Source organism: Ovis aries, chromosome 2 (genome assembly GCF_016772045.2).
Source record: "Ovis aries strain OAR_USU_Benz2616 breed Rambouillet chromosome 2, ARS-UI_Ramb_v3.0, whole genome shotgun sequence".
Classification (NCBI taxonomy): Eukaryota; Metazoa; Chordata; class Mammalia; order Artiodactyla; family Bovidae; genus Ovis; species Ovis aries.
In genome coordinates, this window is record NC_056055.1 from 58,869,857 (window position 1) to 58,895,276 (window position 25,420).

The 25,420-nt window shown below is 40.1% G+C and overlaps 1 protein-coding gene and 1 non-coding gene across 2 annotated transcripts in view; one reads left to right on the top strand and one right to left on the bottom strand.

Annotated features, from left to right (window-relative positions):
• Positions 1-25,420, top strand: part of GNAQ (G protein subunit alpha q) — a 322,009-nt gene that overhangs the window by 24,595 nt on the left and 271,994 nt on the right. The window lies entirely within an intron of this gene.
• On the bottom strand, positions 8,004-8,075 carry TRNAW-CCA (transfer RNA tryptophan (anticodon CCA)). Its single transcript has one exon. It is a non-coding gene; the product is annotated as a tRNA-Trp (tRNA).

The window sequence follows — 25,420 nt, forward strand, 5'->3', positions numbered from 1 at the left end:
TCAATAACAATTTAAATGGGGATAAAAGTCAATATGAATATGACAGAAAACACAGTAAGTGTTTAGGGCTGTTCACAGTAAGTGTTTAGGGCTGTTCACAGTAAGTGTTTAGGGCTGTATACCTTTGATTTGTTTTTTCCATTCAGTCCTGATTTCGTATATTTCGTTTTCAGATTGTGTAAATTGTGGATTCAAATTCATAGTTGAAACGTATAATCCTGTAAATACTGGAATTTATCTGCAGGTGGAATGGTAAGCTGGTGTGATGAGAGAGTAGAACAAAGAATGAACAGTATTCTGTCTCATCTTTGGAAAGTGGGCCAGTATAGAAGAGACTGCAAGGAGATCAAGGACATGCAGCCCTTGTTTGCCTCAAAACCCGAGGTCTGGTTTGGTGTCCAGATGGGGCCTCAAGTTATGGCAGGTGCCTCTATCTTGTAATGAAACTAGCAAACAAATCAGGATTCTTGATTCTTTTTCAGCTTTATCTTTTCTGTGTTCTTTCTTGAGTCCATAAATATTTTAAATACTCACTTCATAATCCTGTTCACTTTGGTTCTTTTTGGCCTTTGACAGCTGGTATAATCTCTTTACATGGGTGCCCTCAATAAGATGACTTAGGAGAAGGCAATGGCACCTCACTCCAGTACTCTTGCCTGGAAAATCCCATGGATGGAGGAGCCTGGTGGGTTGCAGTCCATGGGGTCGCTGAGAGTCAGGCACGACTGAGCGACTTCACTTTCATTTTTATGCATTGGAGAAGGAAATGGCAACCCACTCCGGTGTTCTCGCCTGGAGACTCCCACGGACTGGAGAGCCTGGTGGGCTGCCGTCTATGGGGTCGCACAGAGTCGAACACAACACGACTGAAGTGACTTAGCAGCAGCAGCAGGGGAAGGAGTAAGTGATGAGGGTTGTTTCTCAGTTAGTGTGTTTGGGGAGGAAACTTGCCTTCCTCTGATTCATTCTCATCACTTACTAAATACAGTTGGGTTGACTGCTAAAGTTAAAAGAATACAAAGAAAAAAGTACAAAACACTAAAAATGAAATCAGGTTTTTCCATATTGACAAATCCTGTTGTCTGGATAAGTATGTAACCATTATGCTTTATGATGGAGAAGGAAATGGCAGCCCACTCTGGTATTCTTACCTGGAGAATCCCACGGACAGAGGAGTCTGGTGGGCTACAGTCCGTGGGGGTCGCAAAGAGTAGGACACGACTGAGGCCCTTCAACATGAGTGATTTCACTTGAAAAACAGAGCATTTTGATGAAATACACACATAGTACCCATCATGAATGGCCTGGAAAGATTATGTGACCTTGTGGAGTAGAGTCCTCCAGGTCTGAAGCTTAGTCCTACTACTTATAGTTTTATAACTTTGCTTAAGTTCTTAAGGCCTTGGAGCTCTTTTATTTGTAAACTAAGGATAATAATATCTTCTATGTGTTTTATGAAAAATATATAAAATGATAAGACTGAACACATGAAAGGATCTCTGTAAATGTCTGTTTCTCCTCTCTCTAAGCTTCTAATGTTTTTTTTTTTAACCCTGCATTTATTCTTATGGATAGTGTGTCTCTACTGATTGATGCCTTTGTTCTGATTGCTTTGTGTCTTTGTTCTGATGGGGTTGATGTGTTTGTTCTGATTGGTAGGTGTGTTACTGTTGGATTATTAAATGTTTTGAATTTAACTGGGTATTACATGCTCTTAAACATTTTTCCTGTGTAGGGTTTTAGAATGTATCTTTTAAAAGAAAAGTTTATTTTAGTAAATTCTACTAAATTAAAAGATGAATACTAAGAATTTGCCAGTTTCCTGTTTATGACTTTATCTGAGCAAGCACTGATAGTTATTTTTCCAAAATAATCTTGAGTTAATGCTAATAGAAATATGTATTATCAGTCCCACGTTGGAAGGCTAATTATCAGTGTGTAATCTTGGCAAATTATTATGCCTATTGGTGTAATCCATGTCAGTGAGGTGACACATTGTAATTATATATTCATTTTGCTTACTCTTCGTCTTCTGCATGTATCATCAAACAAGCTTTCTTTATAATAGTTGTGGTTATTTTTAGTGGCAACCACTTTCACTTGAATTGAGAGAAAAACTGTCTCATCTCTGGGTCATGTGGTCTTTCTGAGACATAAATGCGATATAGCATCTGTTACATAATTTTTCTAATGATATGTATGGAGACACCTTAAAGCTCCTTTTGTTTCTGTGTGTGAACTGTTGGATCATTAAGCAGATTTACCAGTGGACTGACAAGTTTCTCTGAATTCTACTGGTATGTAATTGTGAGCCTAGTTTTCATCGGTCTAAATCATTTCATAGTTTTCAATGCAGGAAAGAAAATGAATTACCCTCTTTTTACTTCTCTCAATTGTAATTCGATGTGATATGTTAGATTTTGGTTACTAATAGTTTGTTTTCTCTAATATATGAACTGTTATTAGATGGTTTTCTGAAACAGAAGTATCTTGCTCAGTTTGTTCTACAAGCAAAATTTCTTCGTTAATGTGTGTTTCTCATATTGTCTAAACATGCTAACTTATTCTTTTCTTAAGTTATAATCTAAAACTGATGAGGGAGCAGTCTCTCTGGTTCAGGGAAGCCTAGATAACTCATTTACTAAGTGTTACCTGATATTAGAGCTTTAATAACATTACTCTGTTTTCCAACTAGGGAACTAACCTAATTATGGGAAGTTGTTCTTTGTTTATTTGTGTTGACTTCACACATTTTCCATATTTTGTGATTGCGGTAGAGTAGTCTATGAAATTTGATTTTAGAGTTGGCCCAGAGCTTCTAAAAGAACGAATCATTTCTTGTTATTTCTTTGTGTCCATATGTCCTCAGCTCTTAGCACAATGCTAGGCCCAGAGGAGACAGATAAATATTTGCTGTAATAAACAGTTCCCCAGAGGCTTGTTTAAAGTTTCTTTTGTTTAGGCACCTGGCAGGAAAATGAGGTCTTTGTATAGATTCTGTCTTTGGAGGCCTAATTCCTTAGTTCTGCAGATTGGCATGATCTGATCTTTTCATGATTGGAGAACGTTTTCTGTGGCAGCAGATTCTTCTGGGTAAATGAATTTCTCTATCAGCTGTGGAAATACTGAATCTGGGTTTGAAGGAATGCAGAAACATTTGTCTGTCAAGCTTAAGAGATTGTTTAGCAGAAGTAGGGGGGGAAATATTTAAATCAGAAAAAATTTGCTTTCTATTTCATATTCTTCCTAGCCATCCAGGCTGGCCCTGACTTCCTGGCTGGAGTAAATTCTTTTTTAGATGATTGGAATTGGATATTGTAAGCCAACATTATTTACTTGCTGATTTGGTTTGCATTTGAGGAGAGGGACAATTCTAAACATCCACAGGTGGTCTACAGTTGTACCAGACTGATGGCCTCTGTTACAAATTCATCTTTTTCTTCAAGTCTTCATGGTGGTGGTTCTTAAATACGGTTAGTAAACACTTTTGTCTTTGGTTTCACACAGTACACAGTAGTACAGATAATTACTTTGACTCCTGCATATTCATCAGAGTTTGAGTACCTCCTTAGAGATAGTGGTATATGCGTATTTCCTCTGAAGTCAGAGTCACATCCAGTGCTTTGGCCTGACGTGACAGGGAGCTGTTGCCCGTGACAGCCCACATGCAGAAAGCAGAGGGAATGCAGAAAACAGGGATGCTGTTGTCACTTTTTTAACAGCTAGGAGCTGGAGCATAGATTTACTAAGGAGCGCAGAGTAATAGTCAGCATGAATCTACAGTTTATGCAATTCATGTTGGGAGTATTTCATAGAAACCAGGTTCTAACTTCCAATCTGTTTTGGAAGTATGTACTTTGTAAATTATTTTTAAAATGCCATGAGAGAAGCTGGTGCCATTTTTCCTTGGCATGTGCTGCCCGTGAGCTGAGTGTGTTCTCAGTATCGGTGGGAACGCCTGGGGCCGCCTGCAACAGGAAGCCAGCGGCCTGACCCTGCCCTTCCTGCTGAGTAAACGGCCACTCGCCCTTCCACAGGCATTGGAGGGAGGGCTGGAGGGTCTGATTCTGGACCCTGGCCTCAGAGAGAGAGAGAGAGAGCATGCGCTTGTTTGACTTTGCGGCTGTTGTGAATGCCTTCATTGAAGGAGAGGCAGCAGGTCCTTCCCTTCGGCTAGTTTCTTGGCATAAGTCCTGATGTGGGTCATCTTCTTTCTAAGGAAGTCACTTACCATATGCATCAGCGGTTTAATGATCACTTTTGTGAGCCTCTTCAGATTCCTCTTGAGATGCCCTTTGGGATGAGACACAGTGGGGCCTGGGGACAGCCCCTGTTGCTGGGGTCCCTGTGATGAATGGCTTGGCATGATTACACCGTGAATCTAGGTCTTGAGTGAGGATGTAGGCCAGTTCTGGCCTGGAGCTGCAGCCTCCTCTGTCAGGTCAGGCATTTATTGATTTGGTGGTTCTGCCTCCTACTTGAGGCCTTGTTCTGGGCATCAGGCGCAGCTCTTAGCCACAGGAGGGAGATCCCAGACTGAGCTCTGTCACCTGGTGAGATGCCAAGCTCTGCTGGGGGAGGAGCTCAGCAAGGTAAGAGGCAGCCTGGGGGAGAATCCGGTGGGAGCAGGAAGTTGGAGCTGGAGGTTCCAGAGCACCTAAGCCCTGAGAAACTTCTGGAGACATGAAAGGCCAACGTGGACATGCAGGTGGAATTTGGGAGGTAGGCTCAAGCCCTTTTGATTTACATTTTATAGAAAAGGGTGACTGCATAATCTAGAGACCTTGGGGGACCCAAACAGGTTCTTTCTGTCTTACTGTCACCTGTTTTGATGAGACAGCTCCCAAGCCATCTTTTAAGATGAATGAAGTGTGGAAGCTAAAGGTAGGGGTGACACATTCAAACCCTGCCTGGGTTTGAATTGTGACTCCAGCATTTGTTACCTGTGTGATAACGGATTAAAAGTTGCTTTCTCTTTCTGAGTCTCAGTTGGCTCATCTGTAAAATGGGGCATAATCACAGCGATTACTGTAAAGAATAAATGAGATATGATATGTATTAGCTGTATTGTATAGGGCTTAGCAATAATAAATCCTCAGCAAAAGTTAGCTGCTGTTATTATTACTGTGCAGCCCTTGTTGATCTATATCTGACTCAGGTTCATAGAAGAAAGTTAGTGACTAGGAAACACTGCTTATTTTCTAACTTAATGAGATCAGAACAAAGTGTAGCCTTGAGTCTGGATTTTTTTTTGTGAAATAGATTACTAAATGAAGTTCTGTGTGTGTAAGCAAAAGAAAGATATGTTAAAATCTTAATTTATCTAGTCATGGCTTTTTTCTGATAGTTGGCTACAGATGACTTCAGTGTGCTTATTTGTGCTTGTCATGTGTACAGTGAAAATCAATGCATTTTCTCTCAAGTTGTAAACTTATTAGTAAATAGGGTAAAATGAAAAGAAAGCCCTTAATCACTGCAAGTCCCAGTTAATTCAAGAGATAGGCCTGGGAGTATTTTTAGGTACGTATTGAGGAACTCTTGGGTCCTGATTATTGTTAGGCTGCAGCCTCTTAGGCCCTATACTGTACTCCACTTCTCTGACGGATGCTGTTTCGTGTTAATTCTTGATTATGTTCTGGTAGACAGAGGAACTGCTAGATGCAACTGAGGTGACGCCTTCTTTATAAGTAATAAATTCTTCATTCTTATTTCTGTATGCAAATAGAAAGTGGGGCAAAGGCTAGTCACATAAATGCCTTACAGTTTTTTTTTTTCTTTACTTTTAAGGAATTACACTTATCAAACCCTGTTTCTTAAGTGAAAATGTCAGTTTTTGAAACTAAGGCTCTAATGAATTCCAGAAATGAAAATTCCCCGTGATATATAACTTTAGGTCTTCATGTAAGAATATTGTGTTAATGGTATCCTTATTCTTCTACCTTCCCACCTTAATTTTATACCCTGAAAATTTCTTGATGATGCCTTCCTCCAACCTATATTACTTCACCCCAATTGTACCATTATTGGTCATATTATTTTTATTCCAATTTTATTGAGAGGTAATTGACAGACAGCACTGTATGAGTTTAAGGTGTACACCATAATGATTTGACTTACATCATGAAATGATTGTCACGATAAGTTTAATAAACATCCCTCATCTCATATAGATACAAAATTACATAGAGGAGAGTTTTCTTTGTGATGAGAAATCTTAGGCTTTTTTCTTTTAACAACTTTCATATATAACATACAGCAGTGTTAATTATATTTATTATGTTGTACATTACGTCCTTACTATTTACTTATCTTTTACCGGGAAGTTTGTACCTGTTGACTGGCTTTATCCAGCACCGCCTCCTGTCCCTTCTGCCTTTGATAATCATAACTCTGATCACTTTTTCTATGAGTTTGTTTGTTGTAGAAGTATAAGTCACCTACAGAACTATGTTAGTTTCAGTTATACAACATAGTGAATCCATATATCTACGCATTTCATGATGATCACCATAATAAGTCTAGTTACTATCACCATTCCCCACACTGTACATTTCATACCCAATGACTCCTTTATTTTTTAACTGAATGTGTACCTCTTAATCTTCCTCACCTCTTTCTCTCCTCCTCCACCTCTTTCATTCCTCTCTGGCCACCTGTTTATTCTCTGTGTCTATAGCTCTGTTTCTGTTTTGTTATGTCTGTTCACTCGTTTTGTTTTTTAGATTCCACATTTAAGTAAAATCACATAGTATTTGTCCTTCTGTGTCTGTCTTATTTATTATAATACCTCTAGGTTCATCCATGTCATTGCGAATGGCAGGTTTCTCATTTTTTATGGCTGAGCAATATTCCACTGCACATAGGTATCACATCTTTATCCGTTCATCTCTCGATGGACATCATTGGTCGTATTGATTTTCCTTTGAATTCTACAAATTTAAATAACATAACACATCACACAGTAGTTAAGGCATGGATTCTACAGCTATAGAACTGAGTTTGCATCTGGATCTCCTGCTTAATAGTTATAGCAGTTTGGACATTTGCAAGGGTTCTTCTTGTCCTAGTTTCTTCATTTATAAATGGAGGTATTAACAGTTTTAGCTCATCTATACTATCACTGCTGTGAGGATTAAATCATATGAGTTTTTGTATAATGAGTACTTATATTTGTCTGGCACAAGATAGGCACTACCTGTTAACCTTTATTTTAGAGTATTATAATAGAGTAATATGATCTGCTGCAACAAAAGTAGGAGCTTATTTCTCATGTATTTAAAATGGAATTTCTTAGTTAATGAGGACCTATCAAACAAAGTAATACTCATTATTAGTAAGAACATTCAAATGTTAGAACAGCTACCTTGAGGAGAAATTTCATATGAACTGTGTAACTAGGATTTGGTTGTATATGATACTCATTTAAACCTAGAAACAAGAAGCTACTTAAAGATGTACTTATGGTATGAGAATGGATTTTCAGGTGGAGTTTTATGAAAGCCCTTGCAGGAGGTATACTAAATGATTTTGAAAAGGGCGAGAGAAGTAATAAAAACAAGCTAAAATGCAGGAAAACAGAAGTAATTCAGCCTAGATGAGAATGGAATTGTGGTTCATTTTGAGTTTGAGAAGAGATGACTTGACTGGGAAGTGGTATTAGTGGTGGAGGTGTATTGTAAGTGCATATAGGAGTAGGAATTAGTAAAAATAAGTTAAAGTGGGCCCTAGAAGCCAGTAACACATCAGGAAATAAATGAATCTGAGATAATAGTAGTTCATTCAGGAGGATGGTTAAAGTGTCCCACTTCAGCTCTGAAGAAACAGTAACATTTGTAAACGTCTTTATCATAAAGTGAAGCAAGCAGAAGGTGAGGTGAGGTGAAGCCGCTCAGTCGTGTCCGACTCTGCGACCCCATGGACTGTAGCCTACCCGCCTTCTCCGTCCGTGGGATTTTCCAGGCAAGAATACTGGAGTGGGTTACCATTTCCTTCTCCAGGGGATCTTCCCGACCCAGGAATTGAACCCGGGTCTCCTGCATTGGAGGCAGACGCTTTAACCTCTGAGCCACCAGGGAAGCAAGCAGAATGATAGGGCTAATTAAGCCCCTAAAGAATATTAACATATACCTGGTGTTCAGAAATAACTCCAGATACGCCATGTCTAAAACAAACTCAACGTAGTTGTGTTTACAGAGCAGCTTCATTAAGGGAGTATTATAAATGTCTCCTTACTTCATAATTTTATTGTAGTTGTTTTTCATCCTTTATTAGTTTAAAACATGGTATTAGTAACTAATTTTAATTTTATATAAATCATTTCAAAAAGATCTTTTACAGTTAGAAGTCCATGTAGCTAAACTAATCTTGAAATATTATTTTTTCTGTCGAAGGAATGCTTGAGGTAATACTGTAAACATGAATGGATACTTTATAATAAATGATAAATTTACCTGTACTTTAATGTACTTTTTTCCTCATTAGAGCAATACGCAAAAATGAATAGTGTGTTTATATTCCTTTGTTATTTGCTTTGCTAAAGACTAATGCGATTATAGCTGACACAGTCTACTTATATAATGATTATTAGTATTTTCTCACAACTAGTTAAAAAATTGGATATCAAAGCATATTTTTGCATTAGAGAGAAGGCAAACTATAAATTCTGTGGTTTAGACTTTTAGAGTATGAGCTAAATTAAGTTGACTTATATTGAATTTAATGAGCTTCTAATGCAAATAAAGTCACCATATTTTATATGAATCCATTAAGATAGCTGGATATTTAAGGTAGCAATATTAGAATGTGTCTTGTTAGAGGATAAGAAATGTTTTGATTAGAACGGGAAAATTATAAAATATAATTTGAGCTACAGTCTATTTCCTCTTTTGCTTCAAATCTGCTAGCTTTTTAAAAGTTACAGAGACAGAATAAATTATTTCTATTCCTTTTGTAGTGGTTTGTTGAATCAAGAATTTTCCTCTTAATTTTTTAGAAAATTTTCATATATTTTTGGACTTTGGCCAGATCACTGTCCTGTCACTCAGAAGTCTGAGAGTCTTAAAAAAAGGGTAAAAAAACCCAGTAAATTTTAGGGTTTATTATTCTTCCTTTTTAGAATAAAACTCATGCCTACGAGGCAATATGGTATTTGGTGGCCTTAGTCTTTGTAGTCCGTGGCTAACTTGGATGTGGCATAAATGCCAAAAGCCCAGTGGAAAACTTTAACTTTCTGATGGAAATGACAGTAATTGGCCAATTTTAAATGTTTCTTGCATGATTTTACGTTGCAGAGGAAAATGGTAGAAACAAAATGGGGAGAGAGGTAAACCAGGAGGGAAAGAAGTTCTGAAAAGAGTTGAAAATGTAGCGAAGATGTGAAATGCAGTGGATGTGTGAGGGTGGAAATTAAAAAGCTGGTTGTCGCTGTGATCCTGTCTCCTGCTGCTGGCTGGAGTGCTGGTCCCAGTTAAGGACTGTAGTGGTTAGTGTTGAAATGTGACTGAATTTAAGCCTTCTCTGATATTTCAGGTCATTTCAGTTCTACTGTGGCCTCTAACCCTTAGTATATTCTTTCTGCTATGGTGAGAAACATCACTGAGAGAAGAAGAGAAAGCAGGCAGGCCTCAGCAAACTTTTGGTGTACCTCTCAAGAAGCTACCAGGCTAGCTTGAAGAGCCACTGCTTCAGCCACCTGCACGTCCACATTCCATTGAAAACCACCTGCTTTGCTATGAAGAGTTCTCTAAGCAAGTGATATGTCAGCTGTAAATGGTGAACAGTGCTATGTCAATAGGGCTATTCTCTAACCAGTGTAAAAGCAGTTTTATTGCCAAAAATTTTTTGTTTCACTTTATGCAGTTTCTATTGTGGATACTTGAAAGCAATTCCTATACTTTAAATATGTACACTGCCTTGAAATCTGAAATTCACAGGACTCTCTATTAGGAACATGTCAAAGGAAATTCATTTGGCATTGAGATAAGTGGCTCCAGTGGAGATTTTCTTTTCTACATATAAGAAAGATCCACTTGGAGTTATGCAAGGAATGCATTCTTAGGTCATGTGTGTCTAAGAGAGCAAGCAAATAAATATCTTCTCTGTGTATGAAAGGAAGGAAATGATGTTTATTAGCATACTGTAACCACACTTGGCTTCTGTGAATCCATTTTGTAGGAAAGTTGTCATCTAGTGAAATGATTAGGCAAAATTTTGGATTCCGACTGCGGTTGTCTCCAAGGACAGAAACGTCTGATAATGTAGATTCACGCATGCCTTGTATGTATACATGCACCCACACGTGTGTGCACCCTTATATCCCATGGAATTCTTGAGACACTGATGCAGGGATAAGTGTCAGAAGTCTGAGACCTTCAGGAAGGACTCAGGTAAAGGCCCCAAAGAGACTAATTTTCAACAAAACCCCTGTAATTCCATGAGGCACTGAATACCTATAGAAAAAAAGCACAACTCAGAGGTTGTAGTAAATCTTTCCAGCCTTATAATTATGAGGATACCATGAGCATATATGGATACAGAGTTATCATTAGCTTTTGTAAATAAACGAGAATGTAAGTTTCATAAAAGTGAAGACAATTAAAAAAACAACTCAGACTTTACTCAGTTCTTTTGTGAGATTTAAAAATGATTTTCAGAAAGGGATTACATTATACTTGTAAAGTAGAAAGAGGAAAAAGTGTGATGTCATTTACCAAAATGAATTTTCAGCAAGAATACTGTATTAAAAGAAAATTAGTAATTGTTTATTAAACCACTGTGTTAGCAGATCGATGGCAGCAGAAACACTTGATTCTAATTGGCCTCAGCAAGGAGGAAATTAGTTTTTTCTTGTAACAAGCAGTCCAGAGGTAGGGAAGACTCCAGATGTCACAGCTGGGGTCTCTGGCTTCGGCACTGGTGTCTCTGGGATTCATAGGTGCTTAGCAGGCCAGCCATGAGGCTTCTAGCTCCATATCCAGATGCAGCCCATCTAGAGACAGAAAGATCTCTTTCTTCTGGCGTTTCCTTCTTGGAAGCAAGGCAAACTTCCCCAAGGTCCCTCCAGTACAACCGCGGCCACTGTTGGTTTTCAGCCCTTCCCCTGAGTCTCCGAGTCAGACCTGCCTTGCAAGGTCAGCTCACCCCACTTGCACGTAAAACTGGACCTTGGATGCACTCATAGTCCTGTGTGGGACTCAGAATTCACACCTGAACTGAGGGCAGGGCCACCCACCATCTTTTGAGGTGTGTGAGGGAGGAGTGGATGCTCTGAGTCGGACACGACTGAAGCGACTTAGCAGCAGCAGCAGCAAGAGTTAAGGGGGAGTGGATGTTGGGTCAGCAACCAGAGGTATCTGCCTTTGTAAACAGAAAATGATGGGAAAGAATGAAATTTTGGAAACATTATGAAATGTGTCTATCAAATGAAATTCTTTCAGCTTTCTGGGTTACTTTTAGAAAACAACAATCTATTTTTTGTAAAGAGAAGACACATTTTGCCAAAAAGTAACAATTTATTTTTAAACTAACCCCAGTAGAGCAGTTATCCAGGAATTCCTATGTGGCACCTTGTGGCATAAGGTTAGGATCAATCATCATTTTATTTCCATCACCAAGAATAATGGAGTTCTAAGTCTATAGCTGTCCCTCATCTTTGATCTTCTTAGGCTCACTGCCATTCTCCCTGAATCTCATGAGTTAATTTCTCAATGAAGTGTAAGTATTTAGACTTGCACTTGCTTTAGAAAAAATCCCTAGTACTGTACTTTAAAGAGAGTGTTTCAGTTGAGATGCATAAATGAGGAAGGTGTTATTATGTCTTCATTGACCTTCTGCAGCTTGTGGGATTTTGTAAAAGCCTTGAGATCTCTGATCATTGTTCCTACAGAGGTTAATGGTCACAGCCATCTTTTTTCATCCTCTGCACGCTCTGCCAAGCCCCATGCTTGACAGGTAGTATGTTCACCATTTATTTTCTTCCAAAGGAGAAAACATAACCTTGCACATGCTCCCCATCCTACAACTGGAGCAGGTAGGATTCAAAACCAGGTCTGTCTGGTCCTAAATCCCATGTTTCTGATGTATCCTACTCTTCAAAAGAAGCAAGATGAGAAAGCAGAAGTTCTGTTCTCCATTGATGGAAAGATGCTAGATCTAACCCTGCAGCAGGTTAATCGATATGCTCCAAGATGCCTTTCAGTCACAGCAGAGAACAACGCTGTACTCTGGCCAATGTGGCAGGTATTCAGGGAAGCTCTCTGGCCCTGCCTCCCTCCCAGTTTACTCTTCCCAGAGTCAGTTATCCTGTTAAAGCACAAAGCAGTTGTGTCTGATCTGCTGAGAACTGTCCGGGGCCTCCTGTCCCACCCTGAGTAGAAGCTGACATCGTGGAGGACCTGCTGGTTGTCTGCCTTCCCTGTCTCTGCTCCCTCCACTCTCATTTCCCGTCTGCTCCTCTTCCCTTCCTCCTCTGGGTCTGTTCCTTGCTCCATTCTCCTTGCTACTCCTCAACCTATCAGCCTTCTTTCTGGGACTTTGCTTTGAGGTGTGTCTATCCTGGACTGCTCTTGCACCAGGAATCAGCATAGCTCATCCCTTCCTCTCTTTCAGATTTTCACTTAGTCATCTCTGTGAGCACCTCACCACCACTCTCCATGGCAACCGCTAATCCTTGTTTTTCTTTCTTTTCTTCTTACGAATTTTCAGGAGTTTACATCCTGTATATTGATTGATGTCCCTCTTTCCCTATGAGAGGTTTTGTCTGTTTTGTAGATTGCTAGACTCCCAGTGCTGAGAAGGGAGCCTGGTACAGTGTGTCATCTTTGTAAATGTTGTTGCCCAATTGAATGAGTTGGGTGATTTGTCCATAGATTAGATCTCTGGCCGTGATCAAGCAGGTGGACTGCTGAGAGATACTCACAAGGACATGGTGTTACTTAATTGGAAAACCTCCTTTAAATGTTTCTACCAGGTTAGCAGTATCTAGTCCTTTTCTGTTACCAGGAGTGAATCAGAGTATCTGATTTCACTCAGCATATTTTACTCTTGATACTCCTCCAAGCACAGGACCTAGATGTCAATTCTCAACTACATGAAAAATTATCCAGCCTAACTAACTTTGAGCGTTTGGAAGCCTTGAAGACAGTCACCTTGATACTTCCATGTGCCAATGATTCTGCCGACGTAGAGACACATAAGATGATACTGACATTTCTGTAGTTTGCACGGTGCTGCCTGTAGATGATAAGCCAAATGAAGGCAGAACTTCATATGGAAGTAATGTTGTTTTTGCTACCCCCAAAGCATGATGACAGGTAAAGAAGAGAGCACTAAGTCAGGTTAACCAAAGTGTTCAGCGAGGAAGGATGCCCCTCCCACTCCAGACCAGACTGGAGATACATTTGGCAGTGGCGGTCACCAGCTTTGACTGATGAGGCCTTTGTACTTATGGTATCTTGAGTAGTTTCTGTCGTTTAAAAAATGTTTCTTTCACCACTGTGCTACCAGAAACTGTGCTAAGTGCTAGGAATATAGTGGTATAAATAAATAATGTTACAAGATCGCTGTCTTCTTTCCCTGGTGGTCAAATGGTTAAGACTCTGTGCTTCCACTGCAGGGCACACAGGTTCTATCCTTGGCCAGAGAGTTCCACATGCCACTTGGCCAGAAAAAAAAACGAGAAAACAAAATCCCTGTTCTCAATGGAACTTCTCAAAAAAAGTAGGAAAAACAGATATATAACCAGTACACCTGTAAGTAAATAATAAACCGTGATCAAAACTCTGGAGAGAAAGAACAAAAACTGAGTTAGGGAGTGATGGTGGAGGGCCTGGGGTGGATCTCTCCTAGAAACTTAAGCTTTGACCTTTGAGTGGGTGTGAGAGTCCAGTTTTAAAGAGATTATTTTGTTGTTTCACTAGCAACAGTCACAGTGAGCCTCGCGTGTTAGGTCCCTGTAACAGAGTACATAGTATTGGGAAGTTCCCTGAGATTCAAAGGTTACTTAGGAAGAATGTCTGTTTACAGGAGGTTGGTTATGTTGCTTAGAGCAACAGGATTCTGTAAGAGGGAGAGAGTGTGTGCAAACAGCATGTGTGACCAGGATATCTAGGCAGCAGCTATGTGACAAGGGAAAGGGCGGTGGCAGCTATAATTGACATGGTCGAAGAATAAGCAAATATTGATGTGGGACTTTAAACCATGGCAATGCTAGGAAATTCAAGGAAGTAACAGCAGTAGTAAGGTATCTGTGTGGTTCAAATATAAGGTTTGTATAAAGTTAAATTCTTCAGCTAAATAAATAGGAAAAAGTCTTCATGTTTTTGTCTTGTTGGGAAGATCAAAGTTCATTTAAATTTGGATTGAATGACAGCTGGTTGGAAAAAATTGTACTTGCACTAATCTAGCAGGAGCCAGTTGCTTGCAGTGTTTTGCACCATGTAAGGGGGAACCCCTTGTACGTGTTAGCAGTATGGTATATTGTAATTGACAAAACTGTCCTTTACTCTGTGGGATAGGAATTTCTGCAGAACTGAGCGCTAACGATGGATTCTTGAACCTGCTCCATGATGTAGTGTGACTTGGGTTTCCATAGGAGGAAAACCAGATCTCGCCGAAACTCCACAAACTGCTTTCAGAGCAAGTGGTTTATGTCCATGCTGTAGAATGGCCGTTTCTCTGCCATAGTATTGAGATCATCAAATGGTAGTTCTCATTAATTATATAATTCTCTGCCTTCTCTCAGCTCTTCAGTACTGAAATACGATTGAGAATTGCTTCAGTGCTGACCCTGGAACTTGTTGCCGTTGTTGACTCCAGTGGTAGGTCAGAGAGTTTCTGTCTCTCTGGCTCTGCTCTGTGCCCTCCACAGCAGGCTTTCCCAATGTAGGGAAGGAGCATCTGCACCAGAGCATCTTCACCAGAGCCTCCTGGCTGCTCGTGCTAAAACTGCAGATCCCTGCATATATTGTATTCTCCCGAATACAAAACTCTAGGATCCAAATAAGGGTTCGTGTTGTAGCTTGGTGCCCACAAGTCCTTAGGACTGTGTAATTATCATGACTTCATCCCACACATTTGAACATTATTGTGATAATTCTATGGTGGCAGAGAGCATCAGAAGCTTAAACAAGTCCACTCTAGAGCTCTAGTCTATACTTATAAGTATTATCTAAAATGTTACTCACAGCTGGTTCTTTTCAAATTTTGATCAAATTCTTTTCAGAGTAGATCTTATGATTTACCTGCCTGTTCTCCATGAGCCAACTTGTAGAGAAGTGATGCTATAAGAAGGGGAATTTTTTTCATGATGCTTAAAAAAAGATATTTTAAGACAACAAAGGCATGATAATTTGTGTAAGGTTTCTAAAGAAAACAAAGATAAAATGAATTTATCTTTTTAGGAATCTCATATATTCTGAGGACTTGATTAATTATCACATCAGCTCTGTATGATACTTTATAATAATAATAATCACAGTTCTATAGGTAGCTCACCTGAGAATTAGCCATTTCCTGTTGGTAGCCTGCTTGGCTACCTGACCACTTGGTCTACTGGTTTTTTTGTTTTTTTGAAAATTTTCTTCCTCAATTCTATTTGCATATATGGTAATGATCCAGTATGATTTTTGAGGAAGTGGAAAATAGTCTTTGGGTAGAAGGATGAAAAAATTGGGTCTTTTAGTTCCGTATCCCCCAGTACTGAGTAAAATGTCTGGTAAGGTAGCAGAATTCCCGGTCATTCCTCCTCTCCCTGAGATGTCTGGGAGTGCACTTTCTCTCGGACACAGTGAGTTCCAACTGTGACTCCTCAGGGAAAGATCTCCTCTGCTGAGAGAGTGCAGTTGAGTGAATGGTCATTGGCGTCCCCAGAGTCTCCTCCTGATGATGCCATAGCCAAGGCCAGACATGCCAGTGATGCAGCTTATACCTGCATAGCTTGCTGGTGCATTTATTGCATTTCCATAAAATATCAGAAAATGAGCACAGACCAGGTGCTCGTAAATCAGCCCAAGCTAGTGCCACAGGCAGGAGGGCCTTGAGAGAGAGAAGCGCAGTACACAGCCACCAGCCAAGAGGAATGACAGCTCTTCAGAAAGGCCCAAGGCTGCAGCACTTCTCTCAGTGGCGGGAGAAAGGGCTTAGGGGGAGTGTTCCAAAAGTGGTAGAGATGCCGGGAGGCCGCCCGGAGAGGAATTTGGAAGGGAGTTAGGAAGTTGGCTTGAAACTCAACATTCAAAAAATGAAGTCTGTGGCATCTGATCCCATCACTTCGTGTCAAACAGAAGGGGAAAAAGTGGAAGGGGTGACAGATTTTATTTTCCTGGGCTCCAAAATAACTGTGGATGGTGACTGCAGCCATGAAATTAAAAGATGCTTACTCCTTGGAAGAAAAGCTATGACAAACCTAGACAGCATATTGAAAAGCAAGAGACATCACTTTGCTGACAAATATCCATATAGTTTTTCCAGTAGTCATGTACAGATGTGAGAGTTGGACCATAAAGAAGGCTGAGCGCTGAAGAATTGATGCATTTGAGTTGTGCTGGAGAAGACTCTTCAGAGTCCCTTGGGTTGCAAGGAGATCAAACTAGTCAATCCTAAAGGAAATCGGTCCTGAATATTCATTGAAAGGACTGATGCTGAAGCTCCAATACTTTGGCCACCTGATGTGAAGAGCAGGCTCATTGGAAAAGACCCCGATGCTGGGAGAGATTGAGAGGAGAAAGAAAGAAAGAAAGAAAGACAGGAGGAGAAGGGGACGACAGAGGATGAGGTGGTTGGATGTCATCACTGACTCAACAGATATGAGTTTGAGCAAACTCGGGGAGATAGTGGAGGACAGAGGAAGCTGGCGTGCTGCAGTCCATGGGGTCACAGAGTCAGACATGAGTTTGTGACTGGACAACAGCAACAGAAGAGAGCCGCATCCGCACAATCTCTATCAGATTGTTTGAAGCACAAACTGGCTACTATAACATCGGCTCTATTATATGAGAACCTTTAGAAAACAATGCAGTTGCTTTTTGTTGCTATTTGGCAGTCTGTGAATATATCCCACGTAAATGTTATCACCATATGTGAGATCATGCTATTAAAGAGAACTAGCTGCTAAGTTAAAAACGAAATCTGTTTCTACTAAGGAAGTGTTTGCACCGTTTCTTCAGTTTTTTATACATCAGTACAGATAAGTGCTGGAGTGTAAGTATCTGATGAAGTCAAGCACTGGTACATTATAGAGGCACCAGTTAGAGACCCTTTTATATATTTTCTTTATGAGGCTTCTTATAAAGATAAAAAAACATTTAACTTGGGGCCTCCCTGGTGGTTCAGTGTAAAGAATCTGCTTGCCATTGCAGCAGACACGGGTTTGATCCCTGGTCTGGGAAGATCCCACATACCACGGGACAGCTAAGTGCATTCATCACGGCTATTGAACCTGTGTTCAAGAGTCCAGGAGCTGCAGCTACTGAAGCCCATGTGCTCTAGAGCTAGCACGCTCCAACAGAGAAGCCACCGCGGTGAGAAGCCCGCACGCTGCAACTCAGGAAAAACTGGCACAGCAACAAAGACCCAGCATAACCGAAAATTAACACAAAAGCAACAGCATTTATCTTGGTAATGCTTATGTTGACTTTATTTTTTTTTTAGACATAGAATCGAACACTGGATCCAGGTAGAGGATTCACTAATGAAAATGGATTTTTTGCTACTGTGCAGTGAATATTTGATGGCATTTTTGTTACTTTGAAACATTAATACCTTTACAAAAGCTTTTCAGTAACTTCACATTACTTCTCAGAAAAGGCTCGTGTTTGTTTGAGGACATGACTGCAGTTTCCCTTTCCCCCATGTTATATACATCTGTCTCGTGTATTCTTGTCAGTCCCATGAAACGGTGTAGAGTTTCTGTGTGAAAAATACCTTTAGGGTTTCTGTAGTGCATAATGCCATTATCATAACTGATGAATCTTTGACCCCTTCACGTCCTTAGATAAAAGGATTCACGTGTGTGTGTGTGTGTGCATGCATTTTCCCGGCATCAGTGGTCAGAAGGGTTCCCCCCCCCTTTTTTTTTTTGTTTAAACAGTGTGTGTCAGGAGTGGAGTTTGAGCCCACGCCTCCTCACGAAGACCAGAATCATTTCCTTTTTATAAAATTCTTTCTGAGAATAGTGATTCTGCTTTGCTAAAAATGTTCTGTAGAAAAGACTTTTTTCATAAGCACGTAGACAAACAGGATGAGTGTGTATGAAATGCTACCAATAATGGTAGTCACCCTTTGCAGAGACTGTATAATTGTTTTGTGCCTGGAGTGAACAGTAGGTTCTTACAACACCTGCCTTGGATGGTTTAGATGTGGTCCTGCCTTCAGATAGGAACCTGAATCAAATTCCAAGAAACATTTCCACCTCAGGAGGCTGAATATAGAAGCAGAACACTCTCCTCAAGCTACCAAATCAGTTAATTGTTAGATTATAATTCCATCATTTGTAAACTCTTGTGGATGGTTAGGCAGTTAACAAGCGAGATGGAAATGATGTGGTATTATAATCGAGGTAAAGTTGAGCAGCAGAGTAAAAATCCAGCAGCTTTCTGGTTTCTGAGGCATAAGAAAAAAAAAGAGTTCTGGAGTAATGATGAAAACATGGAGATTCAATTCTTGTTAACTACCTAATAGCTCTTCTTTAAGATTTGGGATATGAGTAATAACCTTGAAATATGAAATGAGATTTAAGATAAGATTGGCCAAAGGGATGAGTATTTTAAAACCACTTCTGCTGCTGGGCTTTTAGTTGGCTACAAAATTGAATATACAAACCTAAGAGTGGGCAACGCCTCTTCATTTCCATCTACCGTGTTCTGACATGCCCCGGAGTACAGTGGATATTCTCACCTGCTGCACCAAGGCTCCTGGCTGTTGCCTTCCTGTAGGACAGCATCTTGTCAGTTACCTTCTACAGAGGGAGTACAAAGATGTTCTGTGTTGAAGTGAATTTCTGAGATAGTTGAAAGTATCACCTTCATGAACACAGGTATCTTTCTTATTTTCTTTCCCTCGTCCCTTCTTTTGATGAGTAAGAGGGAGAACATTTTAAGTATTTGCCATTTTTCTTCTTTCTCGGCTGATTGAAAGAAACACGGTTACATGGCAGAATATTGGCAGTGAGGAGAAATGGAAAGTAGATTTAACGTTAACCTTTTGGAGAAATAGTGGAAGGCAAAGAAATAATGAAAGAAAAGACTTGCTAATAATACTACATACTAATATAATTAAATATGGATAAGTTCATGCATTTAGATGGTGGTCCAGATCTTAACACCTCACCACTCACTTTCAAACAGAAGTTATTTTTGTAAGCATGTAGGAGTCTAGTAATATGATTTTGGCTTGAAATCATTTTACGTTTACATCACTGATACAGCATGGATTAAGCAAGTGCAAGCAAATTAAAGAAGAGACTTTAGATTTCAGATCTAAAATCAGTATAACTGTGAGAGGTGGAGCTTGAAATATTGCCGTGGTTTTGGAGAAGTTTTAGTGACACCACATTTTTTTGCATGATTCTTACATATGTACAATGTGTGGGAGTATTCATCAGCCAGAGTTTGAGAATTCATAATTTTGTGATCAACTTAAAGTGATTCATACAAAGCCTCTCTCTCTCTCTTTAAACCATAATTTGGCTACATTTGAATTATGAATTTTTTTTTCCTTTTTTGCTAGTAGAGTGGTGTCTTTTGGGGTGGTTTCTTAATTGTCGGTGGTGTAAGGTATATGTTGCCTATGAAACATTGTCATAAGTGTAGTTCAGAATTATAATCAAAGAACAGTCTTAAAAAAAAATCTTCCAAAGTCTAATTGCAAAACAGTTTTGTAGTAACTTATTGTGTGTGTGTCTAGCATTGTATGTCTTTCTTCATTTTGTACATTTCCTTTAGTTTTATGACTAGATCCTTAATATTACTTGCCTGGCACCTCACTCTCCTGTTTCTTCCTAGGACCTTAATAAATATAACTTGCTGCCCAGTCTCATATATTATAGCTCATTTCAGAGATAGTTACTCCTGGGCATATAAGATCTAGTGTTAGTTAGCACTGATTAGCTGATTAGCAAGTGCACAGACTCTCCTGGTTGAATTATACACGTAATCCTGTTTTGTCTTCATAGTACCCTTGAGAAAGAAGTGTGTTTTGCCTGTTCATAGATTTGGAATCAGAAGTTCAGAGAGCTTCAGTAAATGTACCAAGACTACAAAGAAAGCCTTTATCTAGGATTTAAACCCAACTTTGTCCTACCCTTAAACTGCTGTTCTTTCTACTATGCAACATTGCTTCTCCTGTAACTTTTACCTAGTTCAGAAATTAATTTGTCTTTTGGAGCAAGCAATTTTCTCTCTGCTAGATGTTATGACCTATTTTCTGTTTTGTAATGTTGCTATGTATATAATTTAAATTATGCATGCTTTTTATTATCTTTTTTTTTAAAGCAAATAATAAAAAAAAATTAGGTAGCTAGGAAGCTGATCACATAAGCCAACTGCACGCAGAGGGGAAAAAAGAAAGACAAAGTAGCCATGCTAAGTGAATCATCTCTTCACCTGGTGGTCATCTCTCCCCTTGGACATATACCTTGGAGTCTGTAGGCCTCAGGGATGCTTTTTATTGTCTTAATAGTGTAAGAAAAGAGAACTCATCTGACCCTGAGGTCTAGCCAGCTTCACTGACTAAAGATTCTATTTCCCTCTTCAGGAGCTGAGTACAGCTATTGGTTCTGCAGGAAGTAGCATTTGCATAATCAGAATGTTGTAAATGCAGGTAAATAGTTTGGTGGTTCATCTCTACACAAGACAAAGAAGATATAATACAAGTACAAGGGGAAAAAAAAAAAATCTAAACCCAAGATTTAAAAACCTGACAGTGCAAAAAAGAGTGGAAGACTTGACAGAATTTGTGGCTGGCTAGGTGGTAGGAGGGAAAGAGAGGTGCTGGGGGATATGTCAGATGCTAATTTCCTTCTCTTTCATGGTGGGATGTCCAGAAATACCGCATAATGCTGTTGAAACAAGAGACAGCTAACCAATTGAAGAACTAAAAATAGCACAATCAAGAAAGCTAGGAAAGAATTAGAGGTGAAGGCAGTGTGAATGTGGGAGATAAGAGGAAGGTAGGCAGTTAAGTCGGTAGATTTTGTCTGAAGTTGACAAATCAAGACGAGATACACGCCTATTATTTAGTTAAGCTGATAACCACAGAAGGACGGTAAGAACAGTAGTAACGGAAGGGAGTAGACGTGGGGAATATGGGCCCAGAGACACTTAACACATTTATTACCATCTAGTTCTGTTTGGAAGAATTTATCTGCATATGCTTTACTTTTAGAATAATTTAAGGAAAAGGAAGAATTTCAACAGTTGTGGATATACGGTGTCAGGAATAACTTTCCATACGTTCTGTGACATCACTACTATACCACTAGGCTCCTAGGGATTGCTCTTGCCAGTGGTGGAGGCTCTAGTTTCCAAAGAACTGGGCAGTGGTTAAGCGGGGTGAGGCGACAAGTAATGTACACTCACAGCCCCTTTGAAGTAGTCAGCTGTTTCCATGCTTGGTTCCTGATCAAAATGGGGCAAAAACCCCACCACCCTTCCTCAAAGATGCAACATGGATGGCTTTTCTGATCAAAGCCTGCCCGGAAAGCCCAGCACCTGTGCTAATAAGGCTCCTGCAGTCTCAAGATCCTGCTTCCTTTTCTAGAATGCTGTAGCCATTCTGGAGAATAGAGGCCGGCATTGCCTTTGTTTTCTCTGGTCTGAGGAGTGGCTGAGCTTCTGGGCATCAACTTCCTTCCAGGAACTTCCTGCAAGGGGAAATTTCTTGACTTTTCTGCGTGAACCTTCCAAACGCCTGTGGATTGAACAATGGCTGCAGCGTTGTTTTTCAAGAAGGGGCTTGGTTTTGTTTTTACCCTAAGTGTGGATTGTTGTGTTCATGGCGCCTCCAGGTGGGCGGTCAAGGAAGGTCTTGCTGAGGTAGGAGGCCTGGGAGAATGATAACTTGGTTGTGCCAGTTTTGCTTTTAGCTTTAGTCTGTGTTTCTTGAGATCAGCAGAACAGTAATGGGGTTTGGGTGGGGAATGGAGTCTGATGAAGGAGCTTAAACCAGGGAGTTCATGCCAACAGCTCAAGGATGCACCCTGGCTTAGGAGATTGTGTAAATAGGTGCCTTTATCTAGTCCCTTTGTGCCTCTTTCCAACCAAATTTCTAAATAACCCCCACCTTTTTGAGATAAGAGGAGATAAAAGAGGGTATTCTCTGAGGTTCCCCCAGCAGGTAGAAAATCCTGCCTAATTATAGTTGCAGATTTCTCTGTCAGAGATTGATTTGCTGTTGATTTAATCCAGGGCTGCAAAGTTAAATGCCACAGCAGGTGGTTTTAAAGGTGTAGCACCATCAGGGTGGGGACTCCGGCATACTAAAATCTCATGGTTCGTTGAAGCCTTTGTTGAGCTTCCAATGTTGTCATGTATAGAGAACAGGCTTAGGGTTTTCAGAGCTTCCAGTTTTTCAAGAAAAACAAGGAATTTAGATATTTGTGTGTCATCTCTTGGACGTTAAATGTTGCCACCTAATTTTACAAAATGAAAACTACTGTCTAGAATTTAAAAACAAGCCTGTTGGTTGGATAACGTCCATGGGGCATCAGTGTTTTCCTCTGGTTAGGACTGTAAATCCTCTCTCCCAGTTGTTCTGCCTTGATTGTCCAAAACAAGCTGTACATCTCCTGGGCACTTTGCTTTCATTCCATCTTGTCCTCAAAGCAATTAAAGATGCTCTCATTCTCCATAAGATAAATTAGAAGTAGGTGAAAAGGTGAGAACAGAATATAAATGGAATCAGAATGAAATTATTTGTACACATATATAAGCATTTCAGTGAAGCACAGATTGGGCAGCTGGCTTAACAGAGAAGTCTTATCAGATATACAGGTTGTCATGTCTTTGAAACAAGTTGTTGAATAGAAGCATGGCTTTCACTGAAGCTGAGATCAGGGCCTTCAAAGGAACTTGCTGAATCATATGAGAGCCCAGACCCTCTTAGTAGGGTAAGTTTTATAGAACTGTTCTTTCCATTGCCCTAACTAAAAAGCTGGTAACATTTTACACTGAAGTGTGATTTAAGAGATGAGATCTTGAGGAGGACTGGGCTGTAGGAAAAAAGTGTTCTGTTGGTCTCACTTAAGCTAGTAGCCAGGGTGGAGATAACCTAAAATGGTTACGGAGACAGGCAGTTAAGAGTCCAGCCTCTGAAAGTAGAGAGCCTGGGTTTGAATCCGAACGCAATCCGTGATTAGTGGTGGGACCTTGGATAAGTTGCTTTATTTTCCTAAACCTCACTTTCTTCATCTGTAAAATGGAAATGTTTATATAATGGACTCACTGTCATAGGACAGTTGTGTGGCTGAACTGGCTTAGTTTGAATATAGCACTCATTGTAGTTCCTGGTACCCAGGAAGTGTTTGTCTGTGTGATGAGGTGAAAAAATTGCTGATAGTGGGAAGTTAGTTGTCAAAATGATAAAATGTGGCTATCTAAGATGTATTTACAGGGCTTAAATATTTTGGTTTGTTTGCTGCACACACACACACACACACACACACACACACACACACAAATTTGTTCCACTTTATCCCTGGCCACCAAAAATGTGTTAAGTACCCATGTACAGAGTATTTTGTAAGGTTCTGTGGGGTGGCCCCTAGTAATAGAAACTCTCAAGGAGTTTGTTATGGTTGACAAAATGAGTGTACACAACCAGTACAAAACAGGCTGTGCCAAGGACCATCCCAACCATTCAGAGAGGGATGGTCACAGTGGACTTATACCAGAGTAAGATTTCACACAGAGTGACTGACCTTTTTTTGGAGCTAGATTTTAATAGTTTGAATAATTCCAAACACTGTACAAGAATATTTTCAGCTGTATAAGAAGTACAATGAGGACTTACCTGAGTATTTTTATATGCATCATTAGAGGAGAGAGTGGAACAACAGCAATTAGCTATGCTTTGCAATTAGTAATAATTAAACCTTATCGCAGGTAATTTAGGTTGGGCCATCATACTCATCTTTTATCACTACAGAGACTGCTGTTAGCTGGCTTTGGGGTATGCAGAGAGATGGAAATCTGTTAGCAGACGTGACTCGTGGCAGCCTGCCGCCCAGATCGAAAGCGCAGGCCCTGGAGCAGAGCCCCTGAGATCTTAGGGAAGTTAGGTGGACTCTCTGTGCCTTAGTTTCTTCATCTCTAATTTGAGGTATGATTGTACTAGTCTGTTTCATAAGGAGTGCTGTACAGATTTACATGAGTAAGTATCTTTGAAGTGCTTAGAACAGGGTCTGGCAAACAGGAAGCACAACATGTGTTAGTTATTATCATGGGTCCCTCTTGGAACAATCAATATTAAAATTTTAAAGACTGCTGTTTGGTCAGGCTTGGGCATGCAGCCTGTAGTTTCAGAACAGAATACAGCTGCCTGAGCACAGGAGGATAGAAACTCATAACTTTACAGTACTCTGGACCTCATTAGCTCCATGACTGTGGAAACAGACGGCGGCGGGTGAGGGATAGTTTGGAGGGGCCCTATTTCAGACTCAGAAACTGAAAGCTCAACCCCAGTCTCAGCTGCAGCTCACTTGTTCTGTGGTACATGACACATTCTTAAGGCTCTGAAAGTTTCTTATCTGTGTCTGTAAAACGGCCTAACTTCTTACTCTTGATCGAGTGTACTGAGTTTCCATCCACTTGGAAAGCATTGGGAGGAGGTAATTGTTGGGAAGGGGGTGGGTAAATGAATTATACTGTAAAATGCTACTAAAAATGAAAGGAGATGACCCTCAGCGACTCCATGGACTGCAGCCAACCAGGCTCCTCCATCCATGGGATTTCTCCAGGCAAGAGTACTGGAGTGGGGTGCCATTGCCTTCTCCGGTAAATGTAACTACTAAATATTATTGATTTGATTTTGGGTTTTCATAGGAATCCAAATATAAAGTATTTGTCGAGTGAGGAAATTAAATTTTTTTCCCTTATAATTACCAAATAAAGGCTTTTTATTGATTGCTCAGTTTTTGTGTTTCCTGGAAATCTTTAATATTGAACATGAAGACCCAGAATATACATTCACCAGGTTTCCCCCACCCTCATGAACAGAGGAGCCTGGCGGGCTACAGTCCATGGGTCGCAAAAGAGTCAGACCCGACTTAGCAACTAAGCAACAACCACCGCCACCCTTCTTTCACAAGGAATTGACTTGAATTTCTGTGTATGTTAGAATCCTACCTACTGGAGATGTGTTCTTTGTGCTGGCAGAACTCTCTCATACATATTAATGGCCTTGCACACATCTGGCTTCTGAGGCCTCC